This window comes from Hylobates moloch, unplaced genomic scaffold, assembly GCF_009828535.3.
Source record: "Hylobates moloch isolate HMO894 unplaced genomic scaffold, HMol_V3 SCAFFOLD_5, whole genome shotgun sequence".
NCBI classification, from domain to species: domain Eukaryota; kingdom Metazoa; phylum Chordata; class Mammalia; order Primates; family Hylobatidae; genus Hylobates; species Hylobates moloch.
This window is the reverse complement of record NW_026652280.1, coordinates 31,002,933-31,023,252: the sequence shown is the minus strand read 5'-3', so window position 1 is coordinate 31,023,252 and position 20,320 is coordinate 31,002,933. Positions and strand designations below refer to the sequence as shown.

The following is a 20,320-nucleotide window of genomic DNA, read 5'->3' as shown; positions in this document are numbered from 1 at the left end:
AGCTTCCTCAGTGTCTACATTCAATGGTACAGAATAATTACCTGGTTATGTGGCCTTGGACAAATCACAAATTATATAAACCCTCTGGGTCTCAGTTTATTCATCTGTAAAATGAGAATGATGATGGCACATTACTCATGGGGTTGATTTGAGGATCAAATGTGGCAACATAGAGTGTCTACCCTATGTTATGTGTTCAATTAATGTCAGCTATTATAATTGCTTTTGGAAGTCGTTTTATCATTAAATGTTCAGGTTAGACAAGCCCTCCCCTTAAAAAAATAACTATGGCTGCATCACACTCATTAGAATGGCCACTATCCAAAACAAGCAAACAAATAAATGGAAAATAACAAGTATTGGCAAGGAAGCAGAGCAATTGGAACACTCGTGCACTGTTGTGGGAATGTAAAATGGTGTAGTCACTATGGAAAACAGTACGGTAGCTCCTCAAAAAACTAAAAGTAGAATTACCATATAATCCAGCAATTTCACTTCTGGGTATATATTCAAAAGAAATGAAAGCAAGGACTCAAAGGGGTATTTGTACACCCACGTTTGTAACAGCATGATTCACAAGAGTCAAAAAGTGGAAGTGACCCAAGTGTCCATCCATGCACAAGTGGGTAATCAAAATGTGGTATATACATGCAATGGAATACTATTCAGCCTTAAAAAGAAATGAAATTCTGACACATGCTACAACATGGAATAACCTTGAGGACATTATGCTAAGTGATGTAAGCTAGTCACAAAAGGACAAATACTGTATGATTCCACTTACATGAGGCACTTAGATTAGCCAAATTCATATTAACAAAATGTAGACTAGTGGTTTCTAGGAGCTGGGGACGAAAGAGAATGGAGAATTGCGTTTTAATGAGTACATAGTTTTAGTTTTGTAAGATGAAGAGTTTTGTTGATTAACGCTAGTGATGGAAGCACAACAGTGTGAATTTACTAATGACAATTTTAAGTGTGCAGTAAGCATACAATTAAATGTTTAAGATGGTACATTTTATGTCAAGTGTATTTTACCATTTTTTAATAAAAAGATTTTTACTATTTTAAAATTATAAAATTACCACCATGATTAGGAATTTTCTATACCTAGGAAATGGGAACACATCCAGTGGTAGAAGATTGTAGGGAATGGAGAAGTGACAGTGTGGCCAACCCAGGATGCTCTTTAGCAGAACTGAATGCCTGTCATAGCTGACAGATGAGCCACTCAGAACGTGCTTGCATTTGTCAATGGTCCCTCCAGCTGATTCCACAGTCAACTGGTTTCACAAAGCACAGCACTGGTTGTGATTTGTGTCTGGGTAACCACAGCTTCCAGAGATAGGCCCTGCCCAAGAAGCTGGTATTCAAAAATTACAACTCAATTGATAGGAGAAGAGTTCACTGGTACTGGCTTAGTAATTAAATTGCAAGGTGATTATTATTCTGCTCAGGCAAAAAGATCACATGTGAGTACTTTAAGTAGCCTAAGACTAAAAAACTCCTCCAAGAAAAAAAAAAAAACTGTAACTAAATTAGTACCATTTTCTGCCAATTATAGATGCCCTCCAGTGACTTTAAGGTTGCCACAGCAACATGCCCACTGAAAGGTTGTCTTAGTCCATTTTGTGCTGCTGTAACAGAATACCTGAGACTGGGTAATTTCTAAAGAACAGAAGATATGTATTTCTTACCTTTCTGGAGGCTGAAAGTCTAAGGTACAGGAGCCAACATCTTGCAAGGACATTCTTGCTGTGTCATCTCATAGTGGAAGGTGGAAGGACAAGACAGCACACAGGAGCAAGAGATCAAACTCATAGACTCAAGCCCTTTCATAATCAGCATTAATCCATTACAGGGTGGCGCCATCATGACCTAAACACCTCCTAGTAGGCCCTACTTCCCAACGCTGTTGCATTAGGGATTAAGTTCGCAACACATGCTTTTTGTTAAAAATAATAATGTGTTGGGACATATTCACTACAGCATAGGGTATGATTGCTAAGTCCTGAAATATATAGATACAGCAAAGAGAGAATGTTTCACATCTTATCTCTGTGTCAAGCCAAAATTGTTTTCTAGGGGTAGGACAGGTGAATGTCACCAGGCAGCTCTCCTCTCTTCTGTGGCCCAGTCTGAGGTCCCAAGCTGGCTTGCCACCTCTGCCACTGCCCCACAGGGAGCACAGCAGCCGGCATTTCCCCTACACTGCTCCCTTCCCCTGGGATGGTCTGCCAGTCCACCTCAGCTAATAGGCATCCTCCCTTGTTTTTCTGAAAACCTCCTCGGCCACCTCTCCCAAGCAGGGCTCCCTGACCAAGTGGCAGCTTGGTGCTTTCTAGAGCATTCAATCACTTAGTTCTGCACAAAATAAATTCAAGGGCTTCACACACCCTTTGCCTTTGTTCAAGTCCCAGACTTGAAAATCAGCTGACTCCTGTGAAGGTGATAATGGGGAGTAATGCTGTGAACCACACTGATACTGAAGACACATTCCAGAAAGCTGCTGATGAGGCAAAATTTGGCCAATCAGGTCTGACGTTGCATGTACCAGATGTGCTGCTATTTAAAGAAATGATGGTTACTTCTTTTGTAAAAGGGATAACCATCTTACAAAGTGTCTTTCGTGTAAATTTCTATTTTTATATACTAGTAGGTACATTTTAGAATTTAGAAAGCTGTCTTGAGTCCTTTCTGGAAAGAGTGGAGTATAAATAAATCTGATAATATTGTCAAAATGGAAAAAGAGGTAGGGTGAGGGTATGTGGATCTGCACGTGAGAAAGGGACAGAATGTCAGCTCATGAAGAACCATGAGAACAGCTCCTGATTCTGCAAGTTCTACTGAAACCTCAGAGGCCCTGCTGAAGATGAGGATGAGGATTACAGGTATTGGGGCACAAGCCAGGGGTGGATCTCACAGTCTGGGTCAGGCTGGGAGTGGCTCCCATAGTCTGGGCCACACTCTACGGTCTACCTGAATTATAACTGAAAAACAAAATCTAATCTCACCCTCTTGAGTCATAGAATAAAGTCCAAATTGGTCAAAACTTTTGTTCCTGGTCCCACACAGCCTATCACTTGGGTAACAGCAAAAATAACAAGAATAATAACCAAAAAATAAAACCTGGCCTTACTATAAGCCCTTACTATGTGTGAAGTGCCTTGTATACATCATCTCCTTTAAGCCTTATAATGACTTACTAAGATATGTTCTATTATTTGTCTCTTTCGTAGAGGAAATGGAAGCTTAGAGTTGCCCAAGGTCAAGTGGTGATAAAAGGTGAAGGCAGGATGCAAATCCTGGTGTCCGCCTCCTGAGTCCAGTCTTGAACCAATGACACACAACTAACTTTCTGGACTTTGTGCCTCCTCCTCCCCATTGCTCAGCCCTTCCCTGATGTGAATTCCCACTTCTAAGCTCCTGCCTGCCTATCACTGGGAAAGCCCCCTTTCCAGCCCTGGTCCCATCCTATCACACTCAGGCCTGGCTCGGGTCCACTTCTCCCTTGAATGTCTCTCTGCTGCTCTAGCTTACAAGGGTTGCATTACACATATGGCACACCTTGGATTTTCATCTTTTACTGCCATTTCTGTTTAAAATGTGTCTGTCGTCTGAACTAAAACTGTGAGGTTCTGTAAGCCTAAATTAATGCCCACTTGTGTGTGTGCTGGTCATTCATATTTAATTTGAACAAATGCATTATATATAATAAATACTAGGGTATAAAGGATCAGTTAAATAATTTTTAAATGTTATCTATAAAGACTTTTTAATAACACAGAAAATATATGTTTAATTGTATTACATGAGAAAAGCAACATGCAAACATTCATAAGCAATGCCATCTCAGCTATTATAATTCCACATGATAAATCACGTGTTGAAAATTTAAAACATAAAATATACACGGTAATAAATAGGGCAAGAAAGACATGAAACCTCATTCAGATTTAGTGACTGCATCTTCATTATTTTCTGCAATCATTTTCTTATTAACAAATTAGAGAATGTGACAAACACTCAAAATCCAGAATATAGTATGTGGACCCCCTACTATGTATGTCTCAAAATGAGCCACCAGTGTGCCTGAAGAAAATATTGTGATATTTACTGAAATTTATTTTTACGTTAAAAATGGGCAAAAAAGTAAACTTCCCTAAGCGCAAAAGACCTTTTGAATCATTAACATAAATGAACACACACACCTCTGAAGTCTCAATTTAAAAGAAAAAAACACTTTATTATAAATGCACCGCTGAGGAATAATGATGTTTCCAATATTTCCTACAGCTGGAGTACAGGTGCTCGCCAGGGACTTAGAGAAGGTAGATCCTAATGTCTTGAGACGAGGGGCATGGTTAAGCTCACTGGCTCTGAGGCCCACAGCTCTGGGTGGACCACCACCTACCCACTGGCTGTGTGCCCCTTGGTAAGCTACTTCACCGCTTCCAGTCTCAGTTTGTTCCACTGTAAAAGTTGCTTTGCCAACTAAGTGAGACAAAGCACACAAAAAAAGTTCCGCTTCTTGCCCCGTAAATAGTAATAGCTCAATTAATATAGTAGCTATTGTTCTTTGAAAGGGGACTTAGAGATCCTGGAAAGCTCAAGGGCAATTATTTTGCAGATATTTCAGAATAAGACTTGAGCAGACAGGATTTATAAACTGACTGAAGAGGGAGACACCTGCGATAGAAAATGGAAGGGCATCTTCAGGAGGGGGACAGTCCCAGGTAGAGGCATCACAATGGCCTAACTCCTCTCTCTGCACTTCCTGTCTTTCAGGCCATTCTAGATGTGGTCTTCAAACTACAAAGATCAGAAGTCACTCAACCTAGTGCAAATTAAAGGGGATTACTACAAGAATATGGAGGGCATTAGGCTGTTCTTGCATTGCTATAAAGAAGTATTTGAGGCTGAGTAGTTTATAAGAAAAGAGGTTTAATTGGCTCATGATTCTGCAGGATGTACAGGAAGCATAACACCAACATCTGCTACTGGGGAGGCCTCAGGAAGCTTTTACTCATGGTGCAAGGTGAAATGAGAGCTTTCAAGTAACATGGTGAAAGGAGAAGCGAGAGAGAGAGAGAGAGAGACTGAGGTGGGGAGGTGCCACATACTTTTAAATGACCAGATCTCAAATGAACTCACTCACTATTGTGAGGACAGCACCAACAGAATGGTGCTAAACCATTCATGAGAAATCTACAATGCATTGCCTGCCCCTCCCATTTTTTTAGTGTGTAGCCTGGCAAACAAGGAAACTTGTCTCTTGCAGAGATGTGGGGTGTATCTTTCCCCAGGTGTTCACCATGAACAAGGCTGTGGTGCTCATGCCACTGACTTATGAGGTCTGACCTTGAACTCTGGGAGACTTGAGGAACGTCTGATGACTCACAGGGTGACATTGAATCAGTCCCTGTCCTTAAATCTTGCAAAAGGAAATCTGCTTGTTTTATATTCCCTCATGGACTTCAGGGCTTTGTTTAACAAATATTACAAACCTTTCCTGCTCTGCTGGAATTAAACAGCTTAAAATTCATCCTTTTGGCTACTTAATTTTCTTGCTTCTTTTGCCAGTGAGATTATAACATTCTTGAAGGGAGAATTTCAAGTGTGATGAAGATCTTAGAGATCATCGAGGCCAACCTTCTCATTTTACAGGTGTGGAAACTGAGGCCCAGAGAGAGGAAACATCACACAACAGGAGAGGGGCAGGTGGGACCCAGGACCCCGTTTCACACGCTGTGTTCCCCAGAGTGCCTTGCCGTGCCTTAGGCACAGCATTGTCCCAATAAATATTCAATTGCTTTATTTCATATTTCACTTTTGGTTTGCTCAAGTTCATCGTTCTCTATTGACATCCCTTCTCCACCACCAACTTCAACCTTAGGGGATCACTTTGCATGTGCCTTTCAGGTGTTGGTCTTTGGGGTTGTGTAGTAGAAGGTGAGATGAGGCATGGGTGAAATTTCACCTGGTTCTATCAAGCTGTTATCTCTCCAGGCCAACACCACGGTAACAGAGCGTAGACACTAGACTAGCAACTTCCTTCCTTCTGCGGGGTCAGTGGCCTCCAAACTGCATGATGAAGCCACTCTCTAGGTCCCACAGTAAGTCACTAGTTCTGCAATGCCTCCCGGGCCAACACCGCATAATAGGAATTTTGGGCACTGCTGACCTTCTCCCAGTGGGAAGTAACAAGTGGATGTAGCTCCACCTTCCTCCCAGAAGCCTTCTCTGATCCTTGTAGCCGACTGGGAACTCTTAGTTCATTTGACATCACTCTCACACAGTGGGGCACTTCATTCATTTTCCTGTTATCTGCTGGGCATCAGCCTGGTCTCAGCTCCTGAAGGTATGTAGCTTCTCTCCCCCAGCACCTTGGTAGGCTTCCACCAGGCCTTCAGTCAATGGGTGGACTGACCAGTAACTTTTCCCCAGAAGGGCTACCGCTGCGGGGGTGGGTGGAGAGAAGTCATGGGAAGAAAAGTAGTACTTTTTGCTACTATCTTAGGCAAGTGGGCATGAGGAGAAGCAACTCCTAAAAACAAAGAGAAACATTCTGACTTTTCCTTTCTAGGCAGAGGGGGCAAATCCTGGCCACTCAAAATCGGTCACAATTAAACCAATGCCAGCGCCACTTGCTTCAGGAACCTCCAGTTCCTTCACTCTGCACCCAGCAGCTCTTCTGACCCAAGCCTGCAGGTTGGGCATGAAATCAATCCCAGAGCAGAGAAGGAACAACAGATGATGGGCCACATAAGCCCCAGGCCTCCCACCTGGGGGAACTCCGGTCTGAGGCATCTACAAGGCCTTCCCCTCAAAGATCCCCATTCCAGCCTGAAATGCCCATCGTCAGAGGCCACTGAAGAGAGCGCTCAGTAAGAAGACAAAAGTGTCAGAGTTGGAGGAGAGAATCAGCAGAGTATCTTATATGTTAACGACAGTTTATTAGACTGGAGGTAGAGAGGAGAGCCAGACACTGAGGATGTGGAAAACAGGAGGGAAGTTTGGGTGGGCAGGCAGCAGCAATGCAAAGCCCCAGGTGCTGCCCAGAGGAGGCAGCATTAGGTGGGGCAGCAGGGTAGGGAGCGGAGGAGCATGAAGAACTTCAGCTGATGTGGGTTAAGAGAGCTAGGTCAGGAGCAGGGGAAGGTTAGAATTGGGTCCAGGTTCCTTGAAGACAAACCTAACTGATTTCACATGTTAAGATGCGTCACCCTCAGGAATCCTTCCTGCACTACTAGCTCTGCTGGTGTGAGTGTGCAGAAAGAAAAATTCAGGGATCATTTTTGAGGGCCAGAAAGACTCAGCCATCTTTGAGCACTTTCCATGTGACACAGCCAGTATAAACCCATGATCACCACCGGTTCTCACAAGACCAAGAAAAGTCATTGAGTAAGTGGCCCAAGGTCATCCCTTATGAATGTTAACTAAGCTGCCCAAGGTCACAGAGCCAGGATGTATCACGCCTGGGATTCAAACCCAGGGGTCACACTGACGCCAGAGCCTGTGGTTTCCATTGCCCCTCTCACCCTAGGTGCATACCCCAAACGGAGGTGTGTGCTCTCCGTGGAAGCTTCACGTTCCACATGTAGCTCAACCTCTAGCCTCTCCTCACCTCTGAGGGTGCGATTTAAGCAAAAGCAAAGCCAAAACCCAGACAATTTTATTCTTATTTCCTTTGCAGGTGGTGTGCCTGTCACACAATATGTAAAAACCAACAATGACAACAAGGTAAGTAAATGGGAATTTGCTGAATGTGTAGATTCCAGTACTATTATATAATATTTTGTAAACCCAGGAAATTGTCCAGATGTTAAAGCATACAAATAACTCACTGCTGAGGCAATGAGGCATAAATGCTAAGAGGGACAAACCAACAGGAAGAGTCAGGTGTGCTTAAACCTGTTCCCTGGAGTGGACGACAGTGGCCTGCTGCCCAGAAAACTGGCCTCTGGTACTCACTCTGTACCGAATCATGGCTGGGCATGAGTTGCTTAACTCTCTGGGCCTGTTGCCTCCCTCCAGAAGGGACGGAATGACAGCCACCATCGCCTTTGGTACAAGAATCAAATGAGTTGTTCTATAGGATGTGATTATCTATGCTGTTTTGTGTCTCAAGCCCGGGAGACAAGTTCTCCGCACAAAACAAAATCCCACCCATCCTTCAAGGCCCATGCCACACTCCATGGCTAATTTTTTAAATTTTTTGTAGAGAAGGAGTCATGCTATGTTGCCCAGGCTGGTCTTGAGCTCCTCAGGCTCCAAAAGTGCTGGGATTGTAGGCCTGGGACCTTTCGAATTAGCTCTCTTCTCTCATCTGAAGCCTTTGTACCCTTTAACCTTAGTCAGATGCTTATCCTTTCCTTTCTGTTAAAAATCTTAGTCTTTGCCAGGCACGGTGGCTCAAGCCTGTAATTCCAGCACTTTGGGAAGCTGAGGTGGCGGATCATGAGGTCAGGAGATGGAGACTATCCTGGCTAACACAGTGAAACCCCATCTCTACTAAAAATACAAAAATAAAAATAAAAATTGGCCAGGCGTGGTGGCGGGCGCCTGTAGTCCCAGCTACTTGGGAGGCTGAGGCAGGAGAATGGCATGAACCAGGCAGGCAGAGCTTGCAGTGAGCCAAGATCACGCCACTGCACTCCAGCCTGGGCGACAGAGACTCAGTCTCGGAAAAAAAAAAAAAGAAAGAAAGAAAGAAAAAAAAATCTTAGAAATTCTTTGCTCAAGTATCACTTCCTCCAGGAAGTCTTCCTGACCCTCTCCCAGACCCCACCCACCCTCCATCCAGTTGGCTGCTCCAGGTTGTGTGGTGGGGGGAATTTCACAGCACTTTGTGTTAAGCGCTGACTTATCCCTTGTATAGTACTTTCATTGACTGTGGTCCCTAATACTGGACTGAGCTCCTTGAGCGCAGAGACTGTGAGTCTTACCTGTCTTGGCATTCCTAGACATACCTGGTCTGTGGAAAGTGCTCACTAAATGTGAATATAAACTAATGAATAAATGGGTTTCTACAGCAGTTTATACTGCATCACACAGTTCCTCTAATCAATTTCTAGCCCCCTTCCTTGTTGGGGCATACAGTATTTTATTCAGTATTTCTCCTGAAGGCCTCTCTGTGCCAAGCTCAGTTTTAACCAAAACATTGGTGATCTGGTTAAGTCATTACTGAATTATCCACTACGTTGAATTCTCCAAACTACCCCATCCCAGCCCTTAGCTTGACCGAAGGAAAATTAATTGGTTGCAAAGTGCATATCTAATTACAACAGCCAGTCCCGACACAGAGATGCTCAAATGTTAATTATAACATATGCATCTCAATAACCGACGGTGGCATTTAGTGCAGCATTAATCACGCCACTTGGGCCCCCCAATGCATACACAAAGCTCCTTTTTATCTGCCATTAGCACAGACTTTGCACTTTCGGCACGGAAGTTCTCATCCTTAAAGCCTTTCTGATTCTAAAACCAACGTTTCCCTGTAAGCCTGGACTTCGCCTAAGCCCCCAGTTCTCCCACCGCAAAGGCCCCCACCCCGGGCTGCGCCAGTGCCGTGGGGTCACTGGGCGGCGGGTTTTGGCGTCGCTAGACTGGGCTGTCTTGGCAGCTAAGGCGACATCCCGAGCGTCCCGGGGCCACCCCGCTCTCCAGGGCCCGCCATCCTGGAAAAGAAAGGCGAACTACATTACCCAGCAGGCCTCCAGCCGCCCTCTTTCCTTTCAAGTCTTTGCACGTGGCCGGAGGGGAGGGCGGGGCCTGAACGTCACTCTTCTACATTCTCTTTCCCTGTGTCAGATCAGGGATCATTTTTTTTCCTTCCTCTACTCCCTCCCCCCTACCCGCCCCTCCCTCCCTGTTTCCCTTCCCTCCCTCCCTCCCCTCTCTGCTGGGTCTGTGCGCTGGGGCGCCCAATCCCCTCTGCAGCTGGGACGCTCCGAACTCGAGGCAGGAGTCGGCTCTCCGGAGCCTTGTCCCTCCCTTCCCCTTCCCTGCCCCCTTCCCCCACCCCCGACTCGGGCTTGGCGCGGCGGCCAGAGGAACCCCGAGGTGAGCATCTCCTCGCCCGTCCTCCTCTTATAGTCATCTCAGCTTGCTGATCGATTCGGGGACCCGGGAGGAGGGCTGCGTCACGTGCGCGTGCTTATAGATAAATCCGGGAAAACCGCCCCAAACAATCAGCCCCCTTCCCCCTCCCTGCGCCTGGGCCAGCGGGGTGTCCGCACCCATCTACCATCCCCTCCTCCCCCTCGGTGGGGAACTGCACTCCACAGTGTCGCCCCCTCCCTGGGTTTGTCCCATTCCCTGCCGGGTTCCCCGCCCCGCGGGGTGTCGTGGCCCTGGAGCTCCGGCGCCAAGGGGGGGCTCTTGGGGGGCGCACGGCTGGAGCCCGGCTCGCTTTGGAGCTGCGCGGTGTAGCCGCTGTCATGTGTCGGGTTCCGACCTGGGAGGAGAAAAAGAGCGAGCGCGATTCCTCTCCCTTTTGTTTTGAAGCCCGCATTTGCTGCATCGAGCAGTTGGTTTAGTACCAGCCAAACTTGCAGCTGTTCAGACCGCGCTCCGCCGAGGTAGGGAGCGCTTCTCGGGGTGGCGTTTGGGGGCCGGGGGCTGCGGCACTCGGGGCTGCGGGAGGGACCCCGAGAGTGTGTCTCCACGCCGCCCCTCCCTTCCCCGGTTACTGATTGTGTCTGTGGCAGCGGGCGTGTGTGAGTGTGCGCGCCCGTCCCCGCGGGCTCGGGGATGTCTGTGGATGGCTGTCGTCTAGACAGGGCGCAGCCCCCTCCCTGCGTCCCCGGTGAGCCCGCGGGCCGCGGGGGGAGCGGGGGATGGGAGCAGAGGAAGAAACCAAATCGGTGGACCCGTTGCGGTCTCCCCTTTGGTTATTCCCAACGGTTGTGGTTCTGTTGGCTTTTTTTATTATTCCTGTCGCTGCGGTGCAGTCGGGCCTGGGGAATAGATACGCCCGGCGTTGAGGGATTCACTTGACAGGCTCTGAAAAGCCACCTCTGGGTGGCGAGTGACCCGAGAGGCCGTGGGGTGGGCTCCGGCTCGGGTTCATCAGGACGACTAGCAGGTAACTGTCCCGGGCGCTGGTCATGGGGGAGAGCGGGCGGGGGGGCGATGCCTTGGGCTGCGGCGAAGGTCTGGGGCCTCGGAGGGCCGCGTGCCGGTGCCTGGATGTGGCCGGAGGGGGCGTCCGGGACACCGCGCGTCTGAGCCGAGTGTTTCTCTATTGATGGTAAAAGACAATCGGGAGGGGGGCGGTCCAAGCCCCTTATCTGGGCGGCGTTGGCTCTGTTTGGTTCCGCGGAGTTTTCAGGGTTGGGGCTGGGGGGTGTGAGCACGGCGGGCTGTGCGGCGTGTAGAGGGGAGGGCTGACTGGCGGTGCCGCGTGCGTCCCCACCCCGAGGAGTGAGGCGTCGCCTCCCCCGCCCGGCTGTTTGTGTGTACACACGGCTCCGGTGTGTGTGGGGGGCGGGGACCGCAGACCGCGGCGTAGTGGGGACAAGCGTGGGCCCCGATCCTCCGCGCGACCGGTCCCGCCAGCCCCCTCCTTGTCCAAGTCGGGGTCGTGTGTCCCCGCGCGCGCGCGCCCGAGTTACTTGGAGAGGGGACCGTGCGGCTGTGGGCCGGGGAAGACCGTAGGGTCGCGTGTGCTAGTCTTCGATGCAGGAGTCCCAGGTCCGCTGTGCGGCCGGAGTCACACAGCCCCTCCCTCCGCGTCCGCGACGTCCCCTGACCCGGCAGACTGGGGGTCCACCCGGCGGCGCTGGGGGTTGGTTTGGCTGCGCCGCCCCCAGTCCACGCTGGGGTGACCCCGCACCGAGGCGTTCTATGGGTGTGCGTGCCCGCGCTCGCCGCCGCTGCCTTCGCAGACCGGGGAGAGAGTCAGCGACTGCCTACCTCAGCCCCGGCTCTTCAGTCTGGGGACAGTGGGAGCCCAAGGTGGCCCGGCAGCCCCAGCTCGCCCCAGTCCGGCCCAGCCCGCCGCCCGCCCGGCGCTGTGTCTCTGCGGCCCGGGGATTATCTCCCAGTCCAGGGGCCCGCGCGACCAAGGAGGAAGCCGCTGGAGCCGCCGCCTCGGCCGCGGCTAGAGCCTCCATAGGGCGAAAGTGACACAGCGCGAGCGAGCGCTGCCGCTGCTGGAGCCGGGGCCGAGAGGAAGGAGCCGCCCAGAGCGCAGGGAGGGGCTGCCGGCTGTCCGTTCCCAGTTCCTCCTGCCCAGGGCCCGGTCTGGGCTGAAAACCTCAGGAATCCAGGCTCCTAACAGGCTCGGGCTGCGCGAGGAAATGGCCTGGCTTTCAAGAAAACCCAATTATACGTGAACAGAATGCACCGAACAGACGCTAGAAGATGGCCAGGACACGCTCAGGTTGTCTGGGGAAACTCCCTCTGAGTGTTTGACACAGGATTCGATTTACACACAGATCACCTCATCTGTGTCAAGTATCTGTCCTGGATAATGGATGCTCAGAGGCAGCAATTTTATAACACATTCTAGGGTACAGTGTCATCAGTGATTAACAGGTTGCTAGAATAATAATATGTTTGTATGACCTTACAGGGCAGGTTTTCTTCCCCCAGAACCTCAACCCACCCTCCACCGCGCCCCCCCCCGATATCATAGCACTTATTAAGAGGGTCTTGTGAGGTAGGAGAGTATTAGCCCCGTTTTATGGATGAACACACTGAGGCTAAAAATGTGGCTTGCATAAGGCCTCTCAGTGGGGGAAGGGCCACATTCTCCCTTTTCTCAGCTTATGGCATTTAATTAATAGTGGCCACTTTTTTCTGAGTATGGATTATTGACACCTCAGGAAATACTGAAGCTAAGAAATAGAGTATATTATGCTGACACGTATTCTTTCTCAAAACACTCTTTATTTGTTAACCATTCCTAATGAGAGCAGCCACTAAAGAACGGAAGTCTGCATTGCTGTTATTACCACGCATTTAATAATTTGCTGTTGGTGAATGGATAGCAGCTGTGATACATCCAGTTTCTACCAGAATCATATGTGCATATAATAAATGCATATCGTATGCCTGTTCATGTAATACTTATCTATGTTCATATGGCTGTGTTCATTGAGTCTTTACTAAATTCAAGGAGCAAAGAACTTATACATGCCTGCATGGATTTCTCAGAATTCATGCATGTGAAGGTTGTCAGACAGCCTGGAGGGTTATTAAGTTTAGCCAACTAATCAATTAATTAACCATTCACTCAATATGTACTAGGCACCTACATGTTTGTGTATCTAGAAGTGCGTACAAAGAAAATTTAACAAATGTTAATTAAGTCCAGCAAATGTTTATGAAGCACCAGCCTCACTTAGGCCAGATACTCTGCTGCTCTACAAAGATAATAGAGCAGAGATAGTTAAGTTGCAATGCAATAACACAGCCTACAGGAGGGAACAAATCATAAATATTTTAGAGCAGTCACCCTGGAACTTAGTTTCACATATGTTGGTTTCAAGGCGGACCATAATGCCAGTTCTTATTCTAGAGCAAATGCAGAAGGAAGCGATGGGGAAAAAACACCTTAATGGCCTTGTTACCCTGAACTTCAGGCTGTTTGGAACCTCCCAGGAGGGCCCAGAGGTATGTTCATCTGTGGAAGTTAGGCAGCTGATGGAAATTACCCTGAAGCCAACCAACAGGTTTCTGGCGACATGGAGCTAAGGAGATGTTCTCCGTGGTCCCGCCCCAGCTCAGATGTGCTGTGACTCAGGGACAGGCTGTGGCTTTGGTCAAGGTCTCACTCAGGCCCTACCTGGGTGTAGGAGTTGCTGCCTTACAGGTCTGTGTAGATGTGTTAATACAAGTCTGCTTTTTATCTAATCCCAAACTCACCATCTGGTCCCAGATATTGTCCTCTAATTTCATTTCCGTTTTGGGCTCCATTGCCCTTGTTTTAAGGTTACGTTGTTTGCAGCTCAGGTCATGAAGGAGGAGGCAGGAGGTGGGTGGTTAGGATGGAGAGAGCCCAGATAGAGAACAGGAGGTACAAACATGCAGGCAAATTGCAGTTTCTGAGAATTCTCCACACGTGGTGGCATTTCTGCATAACTTACCTGATAACACAGCCCCATTTGATGTCCTTGGCATGGCAGGGGGAGGGGGCGTCTACCTCTGGGCCTCACTGCTGACTCACTGGCACCCTGAGCTCAGCTGCTTCCTTTCAGGTTTGGGTTTTCTTTTGCCCCCTGCCTCCCGCTGTGTGTGGTTTAATTTAGAACCTTGCTGTAATGGTGGCCTTCTCCCTGTGTTAGCACCATGCTCTCAGCATGTCTCTGACTTCGGAATTAAGGGCAGAGCTGTGGTTCACAATGGGGTGAGAACAGACACATCCTTGAATTTCTGGCACTCAGAGCTGGGGAGGACTTTGAAGATGATCTGATCTTCACATGAAGACCTGAAGCCTAGGGAAGTGGAATTACTTGCCTAAGGTCATGGTGAGCCCTTAGTAGAGTGGGTAAAAAATCCTGGAATTTGACATTTCACCCAATCTTCTCTCTATGTACCATAATGCTTTCTGGAAAAAAGTTAGGTTCTTACTTCCCAAAGAGTGAGAACTCTTTATCTTCTTCTCTCCTGTCTTCTGGTTCTGGGAAGAGCTCTGAAATTCATTTTTTCGTCTTGACTTTTCTTTCCTTCACAACTGGCCCTTCCTGCCTTATCTTCATCTTTGGCATTCATGAGCAAATGAAGGTCTGTATTTGGGAAAGATGGGGGATCTTGTTATCCTACAGTGCTCTTAAGCTTTCTGGCCCTGAGGCAGGGTCCTCAGGAACCTTTTGGGAGTGTTTGCAAAGCTGGGATGGGTGTGTACTTTTCTAGGAAGAGAATCTACAGATTTCATTTGATTCTCAACTGACTCAAGTAAGGACAAAACTACTGGTGGGGAGGAGGACAGAAAGGTTGGATAGTGGTTGGTTGACACTGGGGCTACTTTAATACCCTGCACTTCATTTGGCTTTACAGTTTGCAAAGTATTTCACACAAATTATCCCATCTGCCTTTTATAATAGGTGGTTATCATTATCAGCCTGTGAGGCAGTTGTTGTTATACCCATTTTGCAGAGAAGGAAACTGAGCCTTCATGGTTAGTGGCATGCCCAAGTCAGGAGTAAGCAGTAGAGCAGGGATACGAACCCTGACTTCAGACTTCAGGTCCAGTGCTCAGGGCTGAGGTGGCTTGCTGTCTGACATCATTATGATGAACAGAAAGCTTTGAACTTCCCAGAGCTTCTTAATGCCTACTATTCACTCATATTCAGCCACAGAGCCAGACCCAAATGCTCACTTACCCAAGGGGTAGGGGAGATAAAGTATGGGAGGCAGTTACCATAGCAACTATCTGTAGCGTGGAGCCAGTTTGGGATGGTTTCATGGATGAGGTGAATTTGGGAGTAGGCCTGGGTAATGGTGGAGGAGGTTTTAGGCTGGGGCAATGGCCCAAAAATGGTTAGGGGGAAACTAGGTGCTTGGGGTGGGTAGAACAGACCTAAGAGGTTTACTTGATCATCCTGCAGTCAGTGCGAGCTTCACAGTAGTTGTCGGGCTGCTTTTCTGTGCCTGTCTTTGCACTAGGCCCTGGGGCTACGACAGTGAACAGGTACAGCCCCCTGCCTTCAAGCAGCCCGCTTTCTAGTGGGAGAGACAGACGCATAAACAGTTCCATTCAATGTGATGTGGGGAGTCTAGGTAGAGAGAAGCCCCAGCCCCTTACAGCGGCACAGAAAAGGGGCAGCCACCTGCTCCAGCCTCAGATGTCAAGGAGGGTTTCCTAAAGGAGACAGCTCAGGAGCTGAATCTTAATGGATGAAAAGGAACTGGCCAGGAGAGGAGACGGGAGAAGGGCATTCAGGGAGAAGGCATGGTGTGCGCGGGGTGTGGAGGCATAAGGCTGCCTGGGTGTAGGAAGGAACCGCAAACAGTGAGGTCAAATGCAAGGGCGGAGATGCAGACAGCGCTCAGAGTGGAGGAGCTTTGTAAGCTTGGCTTCAGACCTTGGCTTTTAGCCTGCAGGTAAGGCATAGAGGAAGGACTTTAATCAGAGAGGTGTACAGCCTTGCTTGGATCGGAAGGGAACAGGACTGGGAGCCGGGTGGTCATGGGGCTGGTGAGGCAGTAACAGGCTTTTCACGGCATCCAGGTCACAGGGGGTGAGACCTGGAACAAGGGCCATGCATCTAAGGATGGACCAAAGGTCATACATTAAAATTAGTTAGGGAGTAAAGTCCGCAGTGATTACTTAGACTTGGGGGATAAGGGAGTCATCTCAGTGGCTCCCAGGTTTGTGGCCTCACTGACTGGGTGGACGGCAGCTCTTAACTCAGGTGCGAACTTCTGGTTGCTGGAGCAGGGTCTGCTGGGGTTGAGGTGGGAGGGAAGATCATGGTGAGTTCAGTGCTCCAGGTATTGAATTGGAATTGCTGGTAGGATAGTGGGGTGGTGCTGCCTTACAGACTGTGCAACGTAGAGGCCGCAGAAGTGTGGGCCCAAGCTGAGCCCTGGGAGTGGGGAAGCATCGGCCACTGAGCGTGACCGCGGTGAGGACTGCCTTAGACAATGAGAGCAGACCTCTTCCTCCCATTGTCAGAGAATCCTTTGTCATGCCGGCCGCTGTCGTCAGGGAAGCCAGGCGGGGATGCTGTGTCATGCTGGAGGCCCAGCTGGCAGAATCCGGCGACAGCCAAGAGCGTGTTTCAGCTGGAAGCATTAGAGTGAGTTAGGGGAAAGGCATTTCGCTTTTTAACATCCACAGTGAACAGGGCCCTGTCCCAGCCCCTTGGAGTGTACAGAGTGGGGAAGCCCTGGAACCTGCTTCCAGGAGCAGGTAGTTTTGTTGGGGAGAGAAGATATGAACATATGAAGCCACTAAAAAGCTGTAACAACCCCGGGGAAGAGTGGAATGCAAATTAAACAGAGTGTTGCAGATCCCTCTGTTCCTGCCATACTTCATTTTTATAGAGCTGATGTGTTTTAGGCAAACGTCCAGTCTTTGCATGTTTGAATTCTCTGAATCAACAATAGTGCCTGGCACACTGTAAGTGTGTGTTCAGTCTATGTTTGTGGATCTGCAGGGATGTGCCCAGAGTTAGTTGTCTGGGGTGGGAGGTCAGTCAGGGAAGGTTTCCATAAGCACGTCCAAAGGGGGCATCCCAAGACTGATTTAGAATACTTTTAGTACCACAGTGGAGTAAAAATCTTGAAAACCTTCCAATGACAGAGCACCTAGAAAGGCTGTGTAAGCTGTAGCTAGCGTCCTTTCAAAGAAGAGCTAAGCTCATGGAATGTAAGGGAAATCCCCAGGGATCTCAAAGGCAGTGTGGAGGGTGAGCTCTAGCTGAGGCTCGTCTAGGCCTGGGGGTTGGGAGAGGTGTTGAGGGCGTGGTTCTTGGCCTCAAAGGCCAAGGGGTTGAGTCGTGACTACATCTCCTCCAGGACTAGAGATGATACCAGGAATCAAGAGCCCTACCTAAAACAGGACCTGGTAAAAGTTTGCATGCTGGGAGAAAGGATGGACGAGACAGCAGCCCATCCGCATGGAGGATGGAAAGTGGGCGTGCTGCCTTTTGTCTTGACTTGGATGTGAGGTGGAGAAAAATCTTCCCTAGAAATGTGAGACCTCAGGCCTGTTAGAGCTTTGAATGTCCACTACACATGTGGTCCAGGAGGCCCTCAAGAGAGAAATTAGCATGTAAAGCCTTGGGGGCCAGTGTCTTCCTGACTGTGAGCTCTAGGGCATCAGGGGCCTGGGGAGAGTCTGGGGCTCTTTGCCCTTTGCTGACTTAAATCTCCACCTCGGGAGATGCTTTGCGATCAGGGCAGGGTAAGTGAGTGAGGAGAGAGAAGAGAAAGGGCAGAGGTGCCCCTCGGTAGGAACCTTTTAAAAGGGCCTTGGAGACAGCTGCACAACTCAGGGAGGCATGTGCAGGATGGCAGAGAAGGACAGTTCCATCCAAGGCTTCATCTCTTAGGAAAAAACTTCAGATGAGCCCCGTCTAGGAAGCCCAGAACATTCTCCCTGCTGCATACTCAGGTCAGGTTCTTACAGATGAGGCTTCTTTCCAGGGTCCCCTTAAGGGTGCCCTGTGCAGATTGCAGTTGCTATTGGTCCTATAGACTGGGCACTACATTGTCTTCCCATGCCCAGGGTCTTTAGTTCCTATAGTTTCAAACTCAGGAGACATCTTAGAGGTCATCTGGTGAACCCTCCACCTGGTCTGGGAATACTGACTGCAGCAGCGCTTGGTTCCAATGTGCTGCTTGTGGCCAGGAGTTTATTGCCTCGGAGGCAGCGCCTTCCCTTATGTTATAGCTGGAAAGCCCTTGTACTGAGCTCTGGCCACCCTCCTGGCTGGCCATTTTCACCCATGGCCACTGCAGCTGTTGTGAGAGATGGTTTCTAGACCTTTCACCATCCTGCTTGCTTCTGCTGGAAGGGCCTCCATTTGTCAAGCTGAGATTCTGTGAGAATCCAGCCGACTTCTGTCCTAACTTACTTCACACAGAGGCAGCTTTTGAAGATAGATATGAGGGTAGCTGAGCCGGCTGCATAGGCGCAGTCTGTGATGGGGGAGTTCTGAGAAGCTTTGGCTCAGTGCTTTTCGGATGATCATGAGAGAAGCAGCAGCACCTGCTGCAAGTTCCTTCCTCCAACGCCCAGAATACATTTCAGCTTATAAGTAAGTAACTTGGGAATCCCATGCAGGGAGCTGTGTGGAATTTATTGAGTGCACGGAGTTTATTGAGTGCCTATTAAATGCCAGGCACAATGCTGGGCGCTCTCTGTTTGCCTCGCTAAATGAAAGTAACTTCTCTGAGGGAGACAGAGAGGCAGAGGCATGGTAATGCCTAATTGTAGCTATGACAATTGAGCCCTGAAGGGATTCAGAAAGAATGTGTGTGGTTCCATCCAGAGTGGGTGGAGCTGACACATTCCCCATGCTGTTCCCTTATAGGGCCTTCCCCTGGGGTAGGCAGCATCATGATCTCACCAGTAGCTTGGAACACACAGGCCTGTCCCACACTCTTGGGGCATTTGCTGAGATACTTACACGTTTGAACCATGAGATCAAGAAAGTGACCTGCTAGAGAATTCACATCTTGGCATGTCACCAAACAGGCTGGTGTTTGCAAGCAAAGTATTTTTTACAGCATGCGGTTTATCTGTCTCCGGTATCTACCTACAGTACCCTGGGCACTCTCAGGAAGCAAAAAGTCTTTCTGTTCCTCCATCTCCTTGATGCTTGGCATCTGTGTGGGTCACATAATCAGCAGATTGGGTAATAAAGAGCATGCGTTGCCTTTGCAGCAAGGTTGCATCAGATGGCTGGACGTGCCTGGATGTGCTCTGCCACTTGCATGAAGGACCCTGTGGAGACCAGGCCAATAGTGAGGATCAGGGATTCCGAGAAAGCACCTAGTTTCTCCTCTTCTCCGTCTAAAAATGGTTTCTTCTGCCCACGTTCTATTGATTTGCCTTAATCCTTTTAGCTGTTAACCTTTGCCTCAGTTTAGTGGACACACATGGTACCTGCAGTGGGTCTGGCTCTAGGAGTGAGGTGAGATGAACTGAGGTAGGCCTGGCAGGGTCCCTGCTGCCCATCTGCTCATCTTGCTGGGGAGACAGAATAGCCTTGCGTTAGTGTAAGGTGGTAAGTATGGGGTCAGGAGAATGAAAAGGGTGCCAAGGTAGGCAGAAGTAGGATGACTGTGAATTTTTTTTTTTTCCAGTGGATAATCATGCTGGGACACAGATATAAACTGGAGTTGTCCTGGGTAGGTTGGGGCTTATGGACACATGGGCCAGGGAGGGCGTATGCATGTGGGTCATACCTGACACTATTATCAGACACTGTTATCAGTCATTTATACTGCAGGGTGCACATGGGGGGACAGGGAAGGTGCTCGTGCACAAGAGGAATTGGCAGCTGTTTCCTTCCTTTGCTTAGAGGACGTAGGGGAAAGCATTATCTGTGGGGACTGGACTCAGAATTCAGATGGGGCTCAGTTTACAGCCACAGGGTTCTATCTTGTATCTCACCATGATCTCAGTTTGGGGATTGGGGTGGAAGTATGGACAGATGAAAACCATCAGGCTTGTGGGATGTTATTGGCTACAGGTAAAAGAACAGTGTACTAACGATGGCTTTAAAAACAAGGTGTTTCAACTCAGCCAGAAGTCTAAAGGTAGGAGCTCTAGGGTTGGTTCATTCAGGGAGTCAGCGATCATTTCAAGGACTCCGTCTAACCTAGTCTGCCATCTTCAGCACATTGGCCTTTG

General features: G+C 48.9%; 1 protein-coding gene across 8 annotated transcripts in view; it reads left to right on the top strand.

Moving 5' to 3' along the window:
- The first annotated feature begins 9,786 nt into the window (after positions 1-9,786).
- The window catches only part of CTIF (cap binding complex dependent translation initiation factor), a 328,654-nt gene continuing 318,120 nt past the window's right edge, over positions 9,787-20,320 (top strand). For 4 of the 8 annotated variants that reach the window (XM_032152364.2, XM_058438381.1, XM_032152359.2 and 1 more), the window contains exons 1-2: positions 9,808-10,068; positions 10,513-10,586. The gene's annotated coding sequence lies outside the window, so the exon portion shown is untranslated. Of the gene's footprint in view, positions 10,069-10,512; positions 10,587-10,881; positions 11,093-20,320 lie in introns of those variants that run through there. The other 4 variants (XM_032152360.2, XM_032152363.2, XM_032152356.2 and 1 more) reach the window with 4 other exon arrangements.